At 40.0% G+C, this 17019-nt stretch overlaps 2 non-coding genes across 2 annotated transcripts; both read right to left on the bottom strand.

Annotated features, from left to right (window-relative positions):
• Window positions 1-7977: 7977 nt before the first annotated feature.
• Window positions 7978-8085, bottom strand: LOC112708654 (small nucleolar RNA R71). The gene has a single exon (XR_003156497.1). It is a non-coding gene; the product is annotated as a small nucleolar RNA R71 (small nucleolar RNA).
• An 8361-nt stretch (window positions 8086-16446) lies between these two features.
• On the bottom strand, window positions 16447-16554 carry LOC112708653 (small nucleolar RNA R71). The gene has a single exon (XR_003156496.1). It is a non-coding gene; the product is annotated as a small nucleolar RNA R71 (small nucleolar RNA).
• Between the last annotated feature and the right edge of the window lie 465 nt (window positions 16555-17019).

Raw genomic sequence — 17019 nt, 5'->3', positions numbered from 1 at the left:
GAAATTACCTGAAATCACAGAAAAAACACAAACTCATAGTAAAGTCCAGAAATGTGAATTTAACATAAAAACTAATGAAAACATCCCTAAAAGTAGCTTGAACTTACTAAAAACTACCTAAAAACAATGCCAAAAAGCGTATAAATTATCCGCTCATCAGAGCCTACCGAAGATGAGGCCATTTCGGCTCGCCTTTAGGTGTCCTCCTTTGGATGTCATTTAAAGAACAAGGGTCAACACAACGTAAAAAAAAAATCAGAGGAGCCTGCCGAAGATGAGGCCATTACGGCTCGCCTTTAGGTGTCCTCCTCTGGATAGCGTCATTTAAAGAACAAGGGTCAGCACAACGTAAAAAAAAAAATGGTCAGCTCAACCTAAAAAATGGAAAAAACTGGTCAGCACAACATAAAAAAATGGTCAGCAAAACCTAAAAAATGGAAAAAAAGGTTAGCAAAACGTAAAAAAAAAAAACAGTCAGCACATCGTAAAAAAATGGAAAAAAAAACTGGAAAAAAACCGGTCAACACAACGTAAAAAAACTGAAAAAAATCGGTCAGTACAACGTAAAACACACCGGTCAGCACAACGTAAAAAAAATCGGAGGAGCCTAACGAAGATGGGGCCATGACGGCTCGCCTTTAGGTGTCCTCCTTTGGATAGCGTCATTTAAAGAACAAGGGTTAGCACAACGTAAAGAAAAAAATGGAAAAAAACCGGTCAGCACAACGTAAAAAAAAATCAGAGGAGCCTACCGAAGATGAGGCCATTACGGCTCGTCTTTAGGTGTCCTCCTCTGGATAGCGTCATTTAAAGAACAATGATCAGCACAACGTAAAAAAAAACCGGTCATCACAACCTAAAAAAATGGAAAAAAACCGGTCAGCACAACATAAAAAAATAAAAAAAAAACGGTCAGCACAATGTATAAAAAATGAAAAAAAATCGATAAACACAACGTAAAAAAATCGGAGGAGCCTACCGAAGATGAGGCCATTACGGCTCGCCTTTAGGTGTCCTGCTCTGGATGTCATTTAAAGAACACGGGTCAGCACATCGTAAAAAAACTAGAAAAAAAACCGGTGAGCACAACAAAAAAGAAAAAAAATTGGAGGAGCATGCCGAAGATGAGGTCATTACGGCTCGCCTTTCGGTGTCCTCCTCTGGATAGCGTCATTTAAAGAATATGGGTCAGCACAAAAAAAATGGAAAAAAACTGGTCAGCACAACGAAAAAAAAATTGGAAAAAAAACAGTCACCACAGCGAAAAAAAATAAATTGGAGGAGCCTGCCGAAGATGAGGCCATTATGGCTCGCCTTTAGGTGTCCTCCTCTGGATAGCGTCATTTACAGAACAAGGGTCAGCACAACGTAAAAAAAAAGGGTCAGCACAACCTAAAAAAATGGAAAAAAAACTGGTCAGCACAACGTAAAAAATGGAAAAAAACTGGGAAAAAACTGGTCAACACAACATAAAAAAAAAAACTGGAAAAAAACCAGTCAGCACAATGTAAAAAAAAAACCGGTCAGCACAACGTAAAAAATATCGGAGGAGCCTACCGAAGATGAGGCCATTACGGCTCGCCTTTAGGTGTCCTCCTCTGGATAGCGTCATTTAAAGAACAAGAGTCAGCACAACGAAAAAAGAAATCGGAGGAGACTGCCGAAGATGAGGCCATTACGGCTCACCATTAGGTGTCTTTCTCTGGATAGCGTCATTTAAAGAACAAGGGTTAGCACAACGTAAAAAAAAAGCCGGTTAGCACAACCTAAAAAAATGGAAAAAAATCGATCAGCACAACGAAAAAAAAACGGTCAGCAGAACGAAAAAAAAATCGTAGGAGCATGCCGAAGATTAGGCCATTACGGCTCGCCTTTAGGTGTCCTCCTCTAGATAGCGCCATTTAAAGAACAAAGGTCAACACAACGTAAAAAAAAAAAAAAAAAAAACCGGTCAGCACAACGTAAAAAAAATTGGAAAAAAACCGGTCAGCACAACGAAAAAAAAAATCGGAGGAGCCTGCCGAAGATGAGCCCATTACAGCTCGCCTTTAAGTGTCCTCCTCTGGATAGCGTCGTTTAAAGAACAAGGGTCAGCACAACGGAAAAAAAATCGGAGGAGCATGCCGAAGATAAGGCCATTACGGCTCGCCTTTAGGTGTCCTCCTCTGGATGGCGTCATTTAAAGAACAAGGGTCAGCACAACGTAAAAAAAAGAAAAAAACTGGAAAAAAAACCGGTCACCAAAACGTAAAAAAAAATCAGAGGAGCCTGCCGAAGATGAGGCCATTACGGGTCGCCTTTAGGTGTCCTCCTCTGGATAGCGTCATTTAAAGAACAAGGGTCAGCACAACGTAAAAAAAAAACGGTCAACAAAACCTAATAAAAAGGAGACAAACTGGTCAGCATAACGTAGAAAAAAAATTAGAGGAGCCTGCCGAAATTGAGGCCATTACGGCTCGCCATTAGGTTTCCTCTTATGGATAGCGTCATTTAAAGAACAAGGGTTAGCACAACGTAAAAAAAAAAACGGTCAGCAAAACCTAAAAAAAATGGAAAAAATCGGTCAGGACAACGTAAAAAAAATAAAAAAACGGTGGAGCCTACCAAAGATGAGGCCATTACAGCTCTCGTTTAGGTGTCCTCCTCTAGATGTCATTTAAAGAACAAGGGTCAGCACAACGTAAAAAAAAAAAAGAATCGAAGGAGCCTGCCGAAGATGAGGCCATTACGGCTCGCCTTTAGGTGTCCTCCTCTAGATAGCGTAATTTAAAGAACAAGGATCAGCACAACGTAAAAAAAAAAACGGTCAGCACAACCTAAAAAAAATGGAAAAAACCGGTCAGTACAACGTAAAAACAATAAAAAAAAATGGTCAGCACAACGTATAAAAAATTTTAAAAAATACCTATCATCATAACGTTAAAAAAATAAAAATATCAGAGGAGCCTACCGAAGATGAGGCCATTACGGCTCGCCTTTAGGTGTCCTCCTCTGGATGTCATTTAAAGAACAAGGGTTAGCACAACGTAAAAAAAAATCGGAGGAGCCTACTGAAGATGAGGCCATTACGGCTCACCTTTAGGTGTCCTGCTCTGGATAGCGTCATTTAAAGAACAAGGGTCAGCACAAAAAAAATGGAAAAAAACTGGTCAGCACAACGAAAAAAAAAACTGGAAAAAAACCGGTCACCACAACGAAAAAAATTGGAGGAGCCTGCCGAAGATGAGGCCATTACGGCTCGCCTTTAGGCGTCCTCCTCTGGATAGCGTCATTTAAAGAACAAGGGTCTGCACAACGTAAAAAAAACGGTCAGCACAATCGAAAAAAATGGGAAAAAACCGGTCAGCACAACGTAAATAAAAAATTAAAAAAACGGTCAGCACAACGTATAAAAAAATGGAAAAAAACCGATTAGCACAATATTAAAAAAATAAAAATATCGAAGTAGCCTACCGAAGATGAGGCCATTACGGCTCGCCTTTAGGTGTCCTCCTCTGGATGTCATTTAAAGAACAAGGGTTAGCACAACGTAAAAAAAAAAACCTGAGGAGCCTGCCGAAGATGAGGCCATTACGGCTCGCCTTTAGATTTCCTCCTCTGGATAGCGTCATTTAAAGAATAAGGCTCAGCACAACGTAAACAAAGAAACGGTCAGCACAACCTAAAAAAATGGAAAAAAAACCGGTCAACACAACGTAAAAAAAAATATAAAAAACAGTCAGCACAACGTATAAAAAAATGGAAAAAAAGCCGATCAGCACAACGTTAAAAAAATAAAAATATCGGAGGAGCCTCCCGAATATGAGGCCATTACAGCTCGCCTTTAGGTGTCATCCTCTGGATGTCATTTAAAGAACAAGGGTCAGCACAACGTAAAAAAAATCGGAGGAGCCTGCCGAAGATGAGGCCATTATAGCTCGCCTTCAAGTGTTCTCCTCTGGATAGCGTCATTTAAAGAACAAGGGTCAACATAAAAAAATGAAAAAAAACCGGTCAGCACAACAAAAAAAACTGGAAAAAAAACCAGTCACCACAACGAAAAAAAAATCGGAGGAGCCTGCCGAAGATGAGGCCATTACGGCTTGCCTTCAGGTGTCCTCCTCTGGATAGCGTCATTTAAAGAAAAACGATCAGCACAAAAAAAAGGGAAAAAACCAGTCAGCACAATGAAAAAAAACTGGAAAAAAAACCGGTCACTGATGAGCGGATAATTTGTACGCTTTTTGGCATTGTTTTTAGTATGTTTTTAGTATGATCTAGTTCGTTTTTAGTATATTTTTATTAGTTTTTAGTTAAAATTCACTTTTCTGGACTTCACTATGAGATTGTGTGTTTTTCTGTGATTTCAGGTATTTTCTGGCTGAAATTGAGGGACCTGAGCAAAAATCTGATTCAGAGACTAAAAAGGACTGCAGATGCTGTTGGATTCTGACCTCCCTGCACTCGAAGTGGATTTTCTGGAGCTACAGAAGCCCAATTGGCGCGCTCTTAACGGCGTTGGAAAGTAGACATCCTGGGCTTTCCAGCAATATATGATAATCCATACTTTGCCCAAGATTTGATGGCCCAAACCGGCGTTCAAAGTCACCCTCAGAAATCCCAGCGTTAAACGCTGGAACTGGCACCAAAATGGGAGTTAAACGCCCAAACTGGCATAAAAGCTGGCGTTTAACTCCAAGAGAAGTCTCTGCACGAAAATGCTTCATTGCTCAGCCCAAGCACACACCAAGTGGGCCCGGAAGTGGATTTTTATGTCATTTACTCATTTCTGTAAACCTTAGGCTACTAGTTTTCTATAAGTAGGACCTTTTACTATTGTATTGAGATATCGAGGGGTAGCTATCTTCATTGTTATGCTATCTTAGATCACTGAGAGGCTGGCCTCATGGCCATGCCTAGACCTTGTTCTTATGTATTTTCAACGGTGGAGTTTCTACACACCATAGATTAAGGTGTGGAGCTCTGCTGTACCTCGAGTATTAATGCAATTACTATTGTTCTTCCATTCAATTCCGCTTGTTCTTGTTCTAAGATATCACTTGTTCTTCAACTTGATGAATGTGATGATCCGTGACACTCATCATCATTCTCACCTATGAACGTGTGACTGACAACCACCTCCGTTCTACCTTCGATTGGGTGAATATCTCTTGGATTCCTGATTGCACGATGCATGGTTGATCGCCTGACAACCGAGTGCTCGCCTGACAACCGAGCCAACCATTCCGTGATATCAGAGTCTTCGTGGTATAGGCTAGACTTGATGGCGGCATTCAAGAGAATCCGGAAGGTCTAACCTTGTCTGTGGTATTCTGAGTAGGATTCAATGATTGAATGACTGTGACGTGCTTCAAACTCCTAGCAGGCGGGGCGTTAGTGACAGACGCAAAAGAATCACTGGATTCTATTCCGGCCTGACCGAGAACCGACAGATGATTAGCCATGCTGTGACAGATCATAGGAACATTTTCACTGAGAGGATGGGAGGTAGCCACTGACAACGGTGAAACCCTTGCATAAGCTTGCCATGGAAAGGAGTAAGAAGGATTGGATGAAGACAGTAGGAAAGCAGAGAGACGGAAGGGAAGGCATCTTCATGCGCTTATCTGAAGTTCCTACCAATGAATTACATAAGTACCTCTATCTTTATCTTTGTGTTTTATGTGTCTATCACTATATCCATTTGATTTTTCCTGACTAAGATTTACAAGATGACCATAGCTTGCTTCATACTAATAATCTCCGTGGGATCGACCCTTACTCGCGTAAGGTTTATTACTTGGACGACCCAGTGCACTTGCTGGTTAGTTGTGCGAAGTTGTGTTAATGCCATGGTATTGAACACCAAGTTTTTGGGGTTCATGACCGGGGATTATGAGAGTTGTGAAAAGTATTGTTCACAATTTCGCGCACCAAGTTTTTGGCGCCGTTGCCGGGGATTGTTGAGTTTGGACAACTGACGGTTCATCTTGTTGCTTAGATTAGGTATTTTTTCTTCAGAGTTCTTAAGAATGAATTCTAGTGTTTCAAGGTGATGTTCTTATCATCACCAAAGCTGATTGATCTTCATCAATTTAGCTCTTGAATGCAATGTTCTGCTGAAGCTTGGCTGACCATGTCTAATTCCTTTAGACTGAAGCTTTAGACTAACACTGCATGATTCCTGGAATTCTCATTAAGAATTTTGATACCTTTTTCCACTTTATTTTTGAAAAAGCACAAAAAAATTTTCAAAATCATAAAATCCAAAAATATTTTTTTTGAGTCTAGTGTTTCATTTTAAGTTTGGTGTCAATTATATGCATCCATTCATGTGTCTTAAGGATCTTCAAGTTGTTCTTGATGATTTTCGTGCTCTGATCTTTAAATTCAATTGACTTGAGTGTTTTGTGTGTCTCATATGCATTCTCATTTTGTTAGTGTCAGTGGTATACAAACTGCTAAGTTTGGTGTCTTGCATGCATTGTTATTTGATTCTTGTTGCATTTTGATTTATCCTTATTATTAAAAATCCAAAAATATTTGTAATTTGTGTCTTTTCAAGTCAATAATACAGAAGAATTGAAGATTCAGAACATTCAGCAGAGGAATTGCACAGAAAAAGTTGGGCGTTCAAAACGCCCAGTGAAGAAGGACAGACTGGCGTTTAAACGCCAGCCAGGGTACCTGGTTGGGCGTTTAACGCCCAAAAGGGTATAGTTTTGGGCGTTAAACGCCAGAATGTGCACCATTCTGGGCGTTTAACGCCAAGATGGCACAAGGGGGAAGATTTTGTTTTCAAATCAATTTTTCTTAAAGTTTTCAAAATCTTTTTAAAATCAAATCTTTTTTCAATTCAATTTTTCAATCAAATCTTTTTCAAAATCAATTTCTTTCCATTTTCAAAGATACTTACTATCAATTAATGATTTGATTCAACATTTCAAGTATGTTGCCTTTTCTGTTGAGAAAGGTTTAATGTTTGAATCATATCTTTTCTTGTTAGTCAAGTGTCTAATTTTCAAAATCAAATCTTTTTAAAATGTTTTTCAAATCATATCTTCTCAATCACATTTTTTTTAAAAATCAATCATATCTTCTTAACCACATCTTTTTCAAAATAGTTTTCAATCAAATCTTTTTGATTTCTAATTTCAAAATCTTTTTAAAAAATCACTTGATCTCTTTCCCACTTTCATTTTCGAAAATCAAGTAGTGTTTTCAAAAATGTTTTCAAAATCTTTTACTTAATTTTCGAAAATTACTTCCCTTCTTCTCATATCCTTCTATTTATGGACTAACACTATCCCTTAATGCAAAATTCAAACTCCATCTTCTTTGATAAGTTCAAATTTTCTACTTCTGTCTTCTACTTTTCTTTTCCTCTGACACCTAAAGGAATCTCTATACTGTGACATAGAGGATTCCACATTTTCTTGTTCCCTTCTCTTTCTTATGAGCAGGAGCAAAGACAAAAACATTCTTGTTGAGGCTGATCCTGAACCTGAAAGGACCTTGAAGAGAAAGCTAAGAGAAGCCAAAGCACAACTCTCTTTAGAGGACCTGACCGAATTCTTCAAAGAAGAAGAACCTATGGCAGCCGAAAACAACAACAATGCCAACAATGCAAGGAAGGTGCTGGGTGACTTCACTGCACCTACTCCCGATTTCTATGGGAGAAGCATCTCTATCCCTGCCATTGGAGCAAACAACTTTGAGCTTAAGCCTCAATTAGTTTCTCTAATGCAACAGAATTGCAAGTTCCATGGACTTCCATTGGAAGATCCTCATCAGTTTTTAGCTGAATTCTTGCAAATCTGTGACACTGTCAAGACTAATGGGGTTGACCCTGAGGTCTACAGACTTATGCTATTCCCTTTTGCTGTAAGAGACAGAGCTAGAACATGGTTGGACTCACAACCTAAAGAAAGCCTGGACTCTTGGGAAAAGCTAGTCAATGCCTTCTTGGCAAAGTTCTTTCCACCTCAAAAATTGAGTAAGCTTAGAGTGGAAGTCCAAACCTTCAGACAGAAGGAAGGAGAATCCCTCTATGAAGCTTGGGAAAGATACAAACAATTAATCAGAAAGTGTCCTTCTGATATGCTTTCTGAATGGAGCATCATAGGTATTTTCTATGATGGTCTCTCTGAACTGTCCAAGATGTCTTTGGATAGCTCTGCTGGAGGATCTCTTCACCTGAAGAAGATGCCTACAGAAGCTCAAGAGCTGATTGAAATGGTTGCAAATAACCAATTCATGTACACTTCTGAAAGAAATCCTGTGAACAATGGGACTAGTCAGAAGAAAGGAGTTCTTGAGATTGACACTCTGAATGCCATATTGGCTCAGAACAAAATATTGACTCAACAAGTCAATATGATTTCTCAAAGTCTGTCTGGAATGCAAAATGCACCAAGCAGTACTAAAGAAGCTTCATCTGAGGAAGAAGCCTATGATCCTGAGAACCCTTCAATGGAAGAGGTGAATTACATGGGAGAACCCTATGGAAACACCTATAATCCTTCATGGAGAAATCATCCAAATTTTTCATGGAAGGATCAACAGAGACCCCAACAAGGTTTCAACAATAATAATGGTGGAAGAAACAGGTTTAGCAATAGCAAGCCTTTTCCATCATCTTCTCAGCAACAGACAGAGAGTTCTAAGCAGAGTACCTCTGACTTAGCAACCATGGTCTCTGATCTGATCAAAACCACTCAAAGTTTCATGACTGAAACAAGGTCCTCCATTAGAAATTTGGAAGCACAAGTGGGTCAGCTGAGCAAGAAAATTACTGAACTCCCCCTAGTACTCTTCCAAGCAATACAGAAGAAAATCCAAAAGGAGAGTGCAAAGCCATCAACATGGCCGAATTTGGAGAGGAGGAAGAGGCAGTGAACGCCACTGAGGAAGGCCTCACTGGGCGTCCACTGGCCTCCAATGAGTTCCCCAATGAGGAACCATGGGAATCTGAGGCTCAAACTGAGACCATAGAGATTCCATTGGACTTACTTCTACCATTCATGAGCTCTGATGAGTATTCTTCCTCTGAAGAGGATGAGTATGTCACTGAAGAGCAAGTGGCTAAATACCTTGGAGCAATCATGAAGCTAAATGACAAGTTATTTGGAAATGAGACTTGGGAGGATGAACCCCCTTTGCTCACCAAAGAACTGGATGACTTGTCTAGGCAGAAATTACCTCAAAAGAGACAGGATCCTGGGAGGTTTTCAATACCTTGTACCATAGGCACCATGACCTTCAACAAGGCCTTGTGTGACTTAGGGTCAAGTGTAAACCTCATGCCTCTCTCTGTAATGGAGAAGTTAGGGATCTCTGAGGTACAAGCTGCAAAAATCTCACTAGAGATGGCAGACAACTCAAGAAAACAAGCCCATGGACTTGTAGAGGATGTTCTGGTTAAAGTTGAAGACCATTACATCCCTACTGATTTCATAGTCCTAGAGACTGGGAAGTGCATGGATGAATCCATCATCCTTGGCAGACCCTTCCTAGCCACAGCAAAGGCTGTGATTGATGTTGATAGAGGAGAGTTGATCATTCAAGTGAATGAAGAATCCTTGGTGTTTAAGGCCCAAGGATATCCCTCTGTCATCATGGAGAGGAAGCATGAAGAGCTTCTCTCAAAAACAGAGCCCCCACAGTCAAACTCTAAGTTTGGTGTTGGGAGGCCACAACCAAACTCTAAGTTTGGTGTTGAACCCCCACATTCAAACTCTAAGTTTGGTGTTGGGAGGTTCCAACATAGCTCTGAGCATTTCTGAGGCTCCATGAGAGTCCTCTGTCAAGCTAATGACATTAAAGAAGCGCTTGTTGGGAGGCAACCCAATGTTTTATAATTAACTATTTTCCTTTGTCATTTTATGTTTTTTTTTGTAGGTTGATGATCATGAGAAGTCACAGAATCAATGAAAAAAGCAAAAACAGAATGAAAAACAGGAAGAAAAACAGCACACCTTGGAGGACGCACCTACTGGCGTTTAAACGCCAGTGAGGTTAGCAGATGGGCGTTTAACGCCCAGTCTGGCACCATTCTGGGCGTTTAACGCCAGAAAGGGGCACCAGACTGGCGTTAAACGCCAGAAAAGGGCAAGAAGATGGCGTTAAACGCCAGAAATGGGCACCAGCCCGGCGTTTAACGCCAGAATTGGCACAAAACGAGATTTTGCTTGCCATTTGGTGCAGGGATGACTTTTCCTTGACACCTCAGGATCTGTGGACCCCACAGGATCCCCACCTACCCCAACACTCTCTCTCTTCTTCACCCATTCACCAATCACCTTTAACACCTCTTCCCCAAAAACCCTTCACCTATCAAATCCCATCTTTCTCTTCACCACTCACATCCATCCTTCATAAAACCCCACCTACCCCACCATTCAAATTCAAACCACTTTCCCACCCAAACCCACCCATCCATGACCGAACCCACCCTTCCCCCACTCCTATATAAACCCTCCTTCACTCATTCATTTTCACACAACATAAACACCACTTCTCCCCTTCTTGGCCGAAAACAAAAGCCATTCCCTTTCCCCTCATTTCTTCTTCTTCTACTCTCTTCTTTCTTCTTTTGCTCGAGGACGAGCAAACCTTTTAAGTTTGGTGTGGTAAAAGCATTGCTTTTTGTTTTTCCATAACCATTTATGGCATCCAAGGCCGGAGAAACCTCTAGAAAGAGGAAAGGGAAGGCAAAAGCTTCCACCTCCGAGTCATGGGAGATGGAGAGATTCATCTCAAGGGTGCATCAAGACCACTTCTATGAAGTTGTGGCCTTGAAGAAGGTGATCCCCGAGGTCCCTTTTTCACTCAAAAAGGGTGAATATCCGGAGATCCGAAGAAGAGGTTGGGAAGTTCTTACCAACCCCATTCAACAAGTCGGAATCTTGATGGTTCAAGAATTCTATGCCAATGCATGGATCACCAAGAACCATGATCAAAGTGTGAACCCGGATCCAAAGAATTATCTTACTATGGTTCGGGGGAAATACTTGGATTTCAGTCCGGAAAGTGTAAGGTTGGCATTCAACTTGCCCATGATGCAAGGAGATGAACATCCTTACACTAGAAGGGTCAACTTTGATCAAAGGTTGGACCAAGTCCTCACAGTCATATGTGAAGAGGGCGCCCAATGGAAGAGAGATTCAAGAGGGAAGCCGGTTCAATTGAGAAGGCATGACCTCAAACCCGTGGCTAGAGGATGGTTGGAGTTTATCCAACGCTCAATCATTCCCACTAGCAACCGGTCCGAAGTTACCATAGACCGGGCTATCATGATTCATAGCATCATGATTGGAGAAGAAATAGAAGTTCATGAGGTTATAGCTCAAGAACTTTATAAGGTGGCAGACAAGTCCTCTACCTTGGCAAGGTTAGCCTTTCCTCATCTCATTTGTCACCTCTGTTATTCAGTTGGAGTTGACATAGAGGGAGAAATCCCTATTGATGAGGACAAGCCCATCACTAAGAAGAGGATGGAGCACACAAGAGACCCCACTCATCATGAGATCCCTGAGATACCTCAAGGGATGCACTTTCCTCCACAAAACTATTGGGAGCAACTAAATACCTCCCTAGGAGAATTGAGTTCCAACATGGGACAACTAAGGGTGGAGCATCAAGAACACTCCATCATCCTCCATGAAATTAGAGAAGATCAAAGAATCATGAGAGAGGAGCAACAAAGACAAGGAAGAGACATTGAGGAGCTCAAGCACTCCATAGGATCTTCAAGAGGAAGAAAGAGCCGCCATCACTAAGGTGGACCCGTTCTTTGATTTCCTTGTTCTTTATTCTTCTGTTTTTCGAATTTTATGCTTATGTTTATCTATGTTTGTGTCTTGTGATCATTAGTGTCTTAGTGTCTATGCCTTAAAGTTATGAATGTCCTATGAATCCATCACCTCTCTTAAATAAAATATGTTCTTTATTGAAAAAGAGTAGAATTGCATGAATTTTGAATTTTATAACAGTTTAATTATTTTGATGTGGTGGCAATACTTCTGTTCTCTGAATGTATGCTTAAATAGTGCATATGTCTTTTGAATTTGTGGTTCATGAATGTTGGCTCTTGAAAGAATGATGAAAAAGGAGACATGTTACTGAGGATCTGAAAAATCATAAAAATGATTCTTGAAGCAAGAAAAAGCAATGAAAAAAAAAAGGGAGAAAATTTCGAAAATTTAAAAAAAAAAAGAAGAAAAACGAAAAAAGAAATAAAGTTGTGATCCAAGGAAAAAAGAGTGTGCTTAAGAACCCTGGACACCTCTAATTGGGGACTCTAGCAAAGCTGAGTCACAATCTGAAAAGGTTCACCCAATTATGTGTCTGTGGCATGTATGTATCCGGTGGTAATACTGGAAGACAGAGTGCTTTGGGCCACAGCCAAGACTCAATAAGTAGATATGTTCAAGAATCATCATACTCTACTAGGAGAATCAATAACACTATCTGGATTCTAAGTTCCTAAAGAAGCCAATCATTCTGAATTTCAAAGGATAGAGTGAGATGCCAAAACTGTTCAGAGGCAAAAAGCTAAAAGCCCCGCTCATCTAATTGATACTGATCTTCATAGATGTTTTTGGAATTCATTGCATATTCTCTTCTTTTTATCTTGTTTGATTTCCAGTTGCTTGAGGACAAGCAACAATTTAAGTTTGGTGTTGTGATGAGCGGATAATTTGTACGCTTTTTGGCATTGTTTTTAGTATGTTTTTAGTATGATCTAGTTAGTTTTTAGTATATTTTTATTAGTTTTTAGTTAAAATTCACTTTTCTGGACTTCACTATGAGATTGTGTATTTTTCTGTGATTTCAGGTATTTTCTAGCTGAAATTGAGGGACCTGAGCAAAAATCTGATTCAGAGACTAAAAAGGACTGCAGATGCTGTTGGATTCTGACCTCCCTGCACTCGAAGTGGATTTTCTGGAGCTACAGAAGCCCAATTGGCGCGCTCATAACGGCGTTGGAAAGTAGACATCCTGGGCTTTCCAGCAATATATGATAGTCCATACTTTGCCCAAGATTTGATGGCCCAAACCGGCGTTCAAAGTCACCCTCAGAAATCCCAGCGTTAAACGCTGGAACTGGCACCAAAATGGGAGTTAAACGCCCAAACTGGCATAAAAGCTGGCGTTTAACTCCAAGAGAAGTCTCTGCACGAAAATGCTTCATTGCTCAGCCCAAGCACACACCAAGTGGGCCCGGAAGTGGATTTTTATGTCATTTACTTATTTCTGTAAACCTTAGGCTACTAGTTTTCTATAAGTAGGACCTTTTACTATTGTATTGAGATATCGAGGGGTAGCTATCTTCATTGTTATGCTATCTTAGATCACTGAGAGGCTGGCCTCATGGCCATGCCTAGACCTTGTTCTTATGTATTTTCAACGGTGGAGTTTCTACACACCATAGATTAAGGTGTGGAGCTCTGCTGTACCTCGAGTATTAATGCAATTACTATTGTTCTTCCATTCAATTCCGCTTGTTCTTGTTCTAAGATATCACTTGTTCTTCAACTTGATGAATGTGATGATCCGTGACACTCATCATCATTCTCACCTATGAACGTGTGACTGACAACCACCTCCGTTCTACCTTCGATTGGGTGAATATCTCTTGGATTCCTGATTGCACGATGCATGGTTGATCGCCTGACAACCGAGTGCTCGCCTGACAACCGAGCCAACCATTCCGTGATATCAGAGTCTTCGTGGTATAGGCTAGAACTGATGGCGGCATTCAAGAGAATCCGGAAGGTCTAACCTTGTCTGTGGTATTCTGAGTAGGATTCAATGATTGAATGACTGTGACGTGCTTCAAACTCCTAGCAGGCGGGGCGTTAGTGACAGACGCAAAAGAATCACTGGATTCTATTCCGGCCTGACCGAGAACCGACAGATGATTAGCCATGCTGTGACAGAGCATAGGAACATTTTCACTGAGAGGATGGGAGGTAGCCACTGACAACGGTGAAACCCTTGCATAAGCTTGCCATGGAAAGGAGTAAGAAGGATTGGATGAAGACAGTAGGAAAGCAGAGAGACGGAAGGGAAGGCATCTTCATGCGCTTATCTGAAGTTCCTACCAATAAATTACATAAGTACCTCTATCTTTATCTTTGTGTTTTATGCGTCTATCACTATATCCATTTGATTTTGCCTGACTAAGATTTACAAGATGACCATAGCTTGCTTCATACTAACAATCTCCGTGGGATCGACCCTTACTCGCGTAAGGTTTATTACTTGGACGACCCAGTGCACTTGCTGGTTAGTTGTGCGAAGTTGTGTTAATGCCATGGTATTGAACACCAAGTTTTTGGGGTTCATGACTGGGGATTATGAGAGTTGTGAAAAGTATTGTTCACAATTTCGCGCACCAAGTTTTTGGCGCCGTTGCCGGGGATTGTTGAGTTTGGACAACTGACGGTTCATCTTGTTGCTTAGATTAGGTATTTTTTCTTCAGAGTTCTTAAGAATGAATTCTAGTGTTTCAAGGTGATGTTCTTATCATCACCAAAGCTGATTGATCTTCATCAATTTAGCTCTTGAATGCAATGTTCTGCTGAAGCTTGGCTGACCATGTCTAATTCCTTTAGACTGAAGCTTTAGACTAACACTGCATGATTCCTGGAATTCTCATTAAGAATTTTGATACCTTTTTCCACTTTATTTTCGAAAAAGCACAAAAAAATTTTCAAAATCATAAAATCCAAAAATATTTTTTTTGAGTCTAGTGTTTCATTTTAAGTTTGGTGTCAATTATATGCATCCATTCATGTGTCTTAAGGATCTTCAAGTTGTTCTTGATGATTTTCGTGCTCTGATCTTTAAATTCAATTGACTTGAGTGTTTTGTGTGTCTCATATGCATTCTCATTTTGTTAGTGTCAGTGGTATACAAACTGCTAAGTTTGGTGTCTTGCATGCATTGTTATTTGATTCTTGTTGCATTTTGATTTATCCTTATTATTAAAAATCCAAAAATATTTGTAATTTGTGTCTTTTCAAGTCAATAATACAGAAGAATTGAAGATTCAGAACATTCAGCAGAGGAATTGCACAGAAAAAGCTGGGCGTTCAAAACGCCCAGTGAAGAAGGACAGACTGGCGTTTAAACGCCAGCCAGGGTACCTGGTTGGGCGTTTAACGCCCAAAAGGGTATAGTTTTGGGCGTTAAACGCCAGAATGTGCACCATTCTGGGCGTTTAACGCCAAGATGGCACAAGGGGGAAGATTTTGTTTTCAAATCAATTTTTCTTAAAGTTTTCAAAATCTTTTTAAAATCAAATCTTTTTTCAATTCAATTTTTCAATCAAATCTTTTTCAAAATCAATTTCTTTCCATTTTCAAAGATACTTACTATCAATTAATGATTTGATTCAACATTTCAAGTATGTTGCCTTTTCTGTTGAGAAAGGTTTAATGTTTGAATCATATCTTTTCTTGTTAGTCAAGTGTCTAATTTTCAAAATCATATCTTTTTAAAATGTTTTTCAAATCATATCTTCTCAATCACATTTTTTTTTAAAAATCAATCATATCTTCTTAACCACATCTTTTTCAAAATAGTTTTCAATCAAATCTTTTTGATTTCTAATTTCAAAATCTTTTTCAAAAATCACTTGATCTCTTTCCCACTTTCATTTTCGAAAATCAAGTAGTGTTTTCAAAAATGTTTTCAAAATCTTTTACTTAATTTTCGAAAATTACTTCCCTTCTTCTCATATCCTTCTATTTATGGACTAACACTATCCCTTAATGCAAAATTCGAACTCCATCTTCTTTGATAAGTTCAAATTTTCTACTTCTGTCTTCTACTTTTCTTTTCCTCTGACACCTAAAGGAATCTCTATACTGTGACATAGAGGATTCCACATTTTCTTGTTCCCTTCTCTTTCTTATGAGCAGGAGCAAAGACAAAAACATTCTTGTTGAGGCTGATCCTGAACCTGAAAGGACCTTGAAGAGAAAGCTAAGAGAAGCCAAAGCACAACTCTCTTTAGAGGACCTGACCGAATTCTTCAAAGAAGAAGAACCTATGGCAGCCGAAAACAACAACAATGCCAACAATGCAAGGAAGGTGCTGGGTGACTTCACTGCACCTACTCCCGATTTCTATGGGAGAAGCATCTCTATCCCTGCCATTGGAGCAAACAACTTTGAGCTTAAGCCTCAATTAGTTTCTCTAATGCAACAGAATTGCAAGTTCCATGGACTTCCATTGGAAGATCCTCATCAGTTTTTAGCTGAATTCTTGCAAATCTGTGACACTGTCAAGACTAATGGGGTTGACCCTGAGGTCTACAGACTTATGCTATTCCCTTTTGCTGTAAGAGACAGAGCTAGAACATGGTTGGACTCACAACCTAAAGAAAGCCTGGACTCTTGGGAAAAGCTAGTCAATGCCTTCTTGGCAAAGTTCTTTCCACCTCAAAAATTGAGTAAGCTTAGAGTGGAAGTCCAAACCTTCAGACAGAAGGAAGGAGAATCCCTCTATGAAGCTTGGGAAAGATACAAACAATTAATCAGAAAGTGTCCTTCTGATATGCTTTCTGAATGGAGCATCATAGGTATTTTCTATGATGGTCTCTCTGAACTGTCCAAGATGTCTTTGGATAGCTCTGCTGGAGGATCTCTTCACCTGAAGAAGATGCCTACAGAAGCTCAAGAGCTGATTGAAATGGTTGCAAATAACCAATTCATGTACACTTCTGAAAGAAATCCTGTGAACAATGGGACTAGTCAGAAGAAAGGAGTTCTTGAGATTGACACTCTGAATGCCATATTGGCTCATATTCGGCATGCTCCTCTGATTTTTTTTTACGTTGTGCTGACCTGTTTTTTTCCAGTTTTTTTCTCTTACGTTATGCTGACCCGTGTTCTTTAAATGACGCTATCCAGAGAAGCACACCTAAAGGCGAGCCGTAATGGCCTCATCTTCGGTAGGCTCCTCCGATTTTTTTTTACGTTGTGCTGACCAGTTTTTTGTCCAGTTTTTCTTTTACGTTATGTTGAG

This window comes from Arachis hypogaea, chromosome 8, assembly GCF_003086295.3.
Source record: "Arachis hypogaea cultivar Tifrunner chromosome 8, arahy.Tifrunner.gnm2.J5K5, whole genome shotgun sequence".
NCBI lineage: Eukaryota > Viridiplantae > Streptophyta > Magnoliopsida > Fabales > Fabaceae > Arachis > Arachis hypogaea.
Note: the sequence above shows the minus strand (reverse complement) of the source record. Positions and strands in the feature narration are given on the sequence as shown.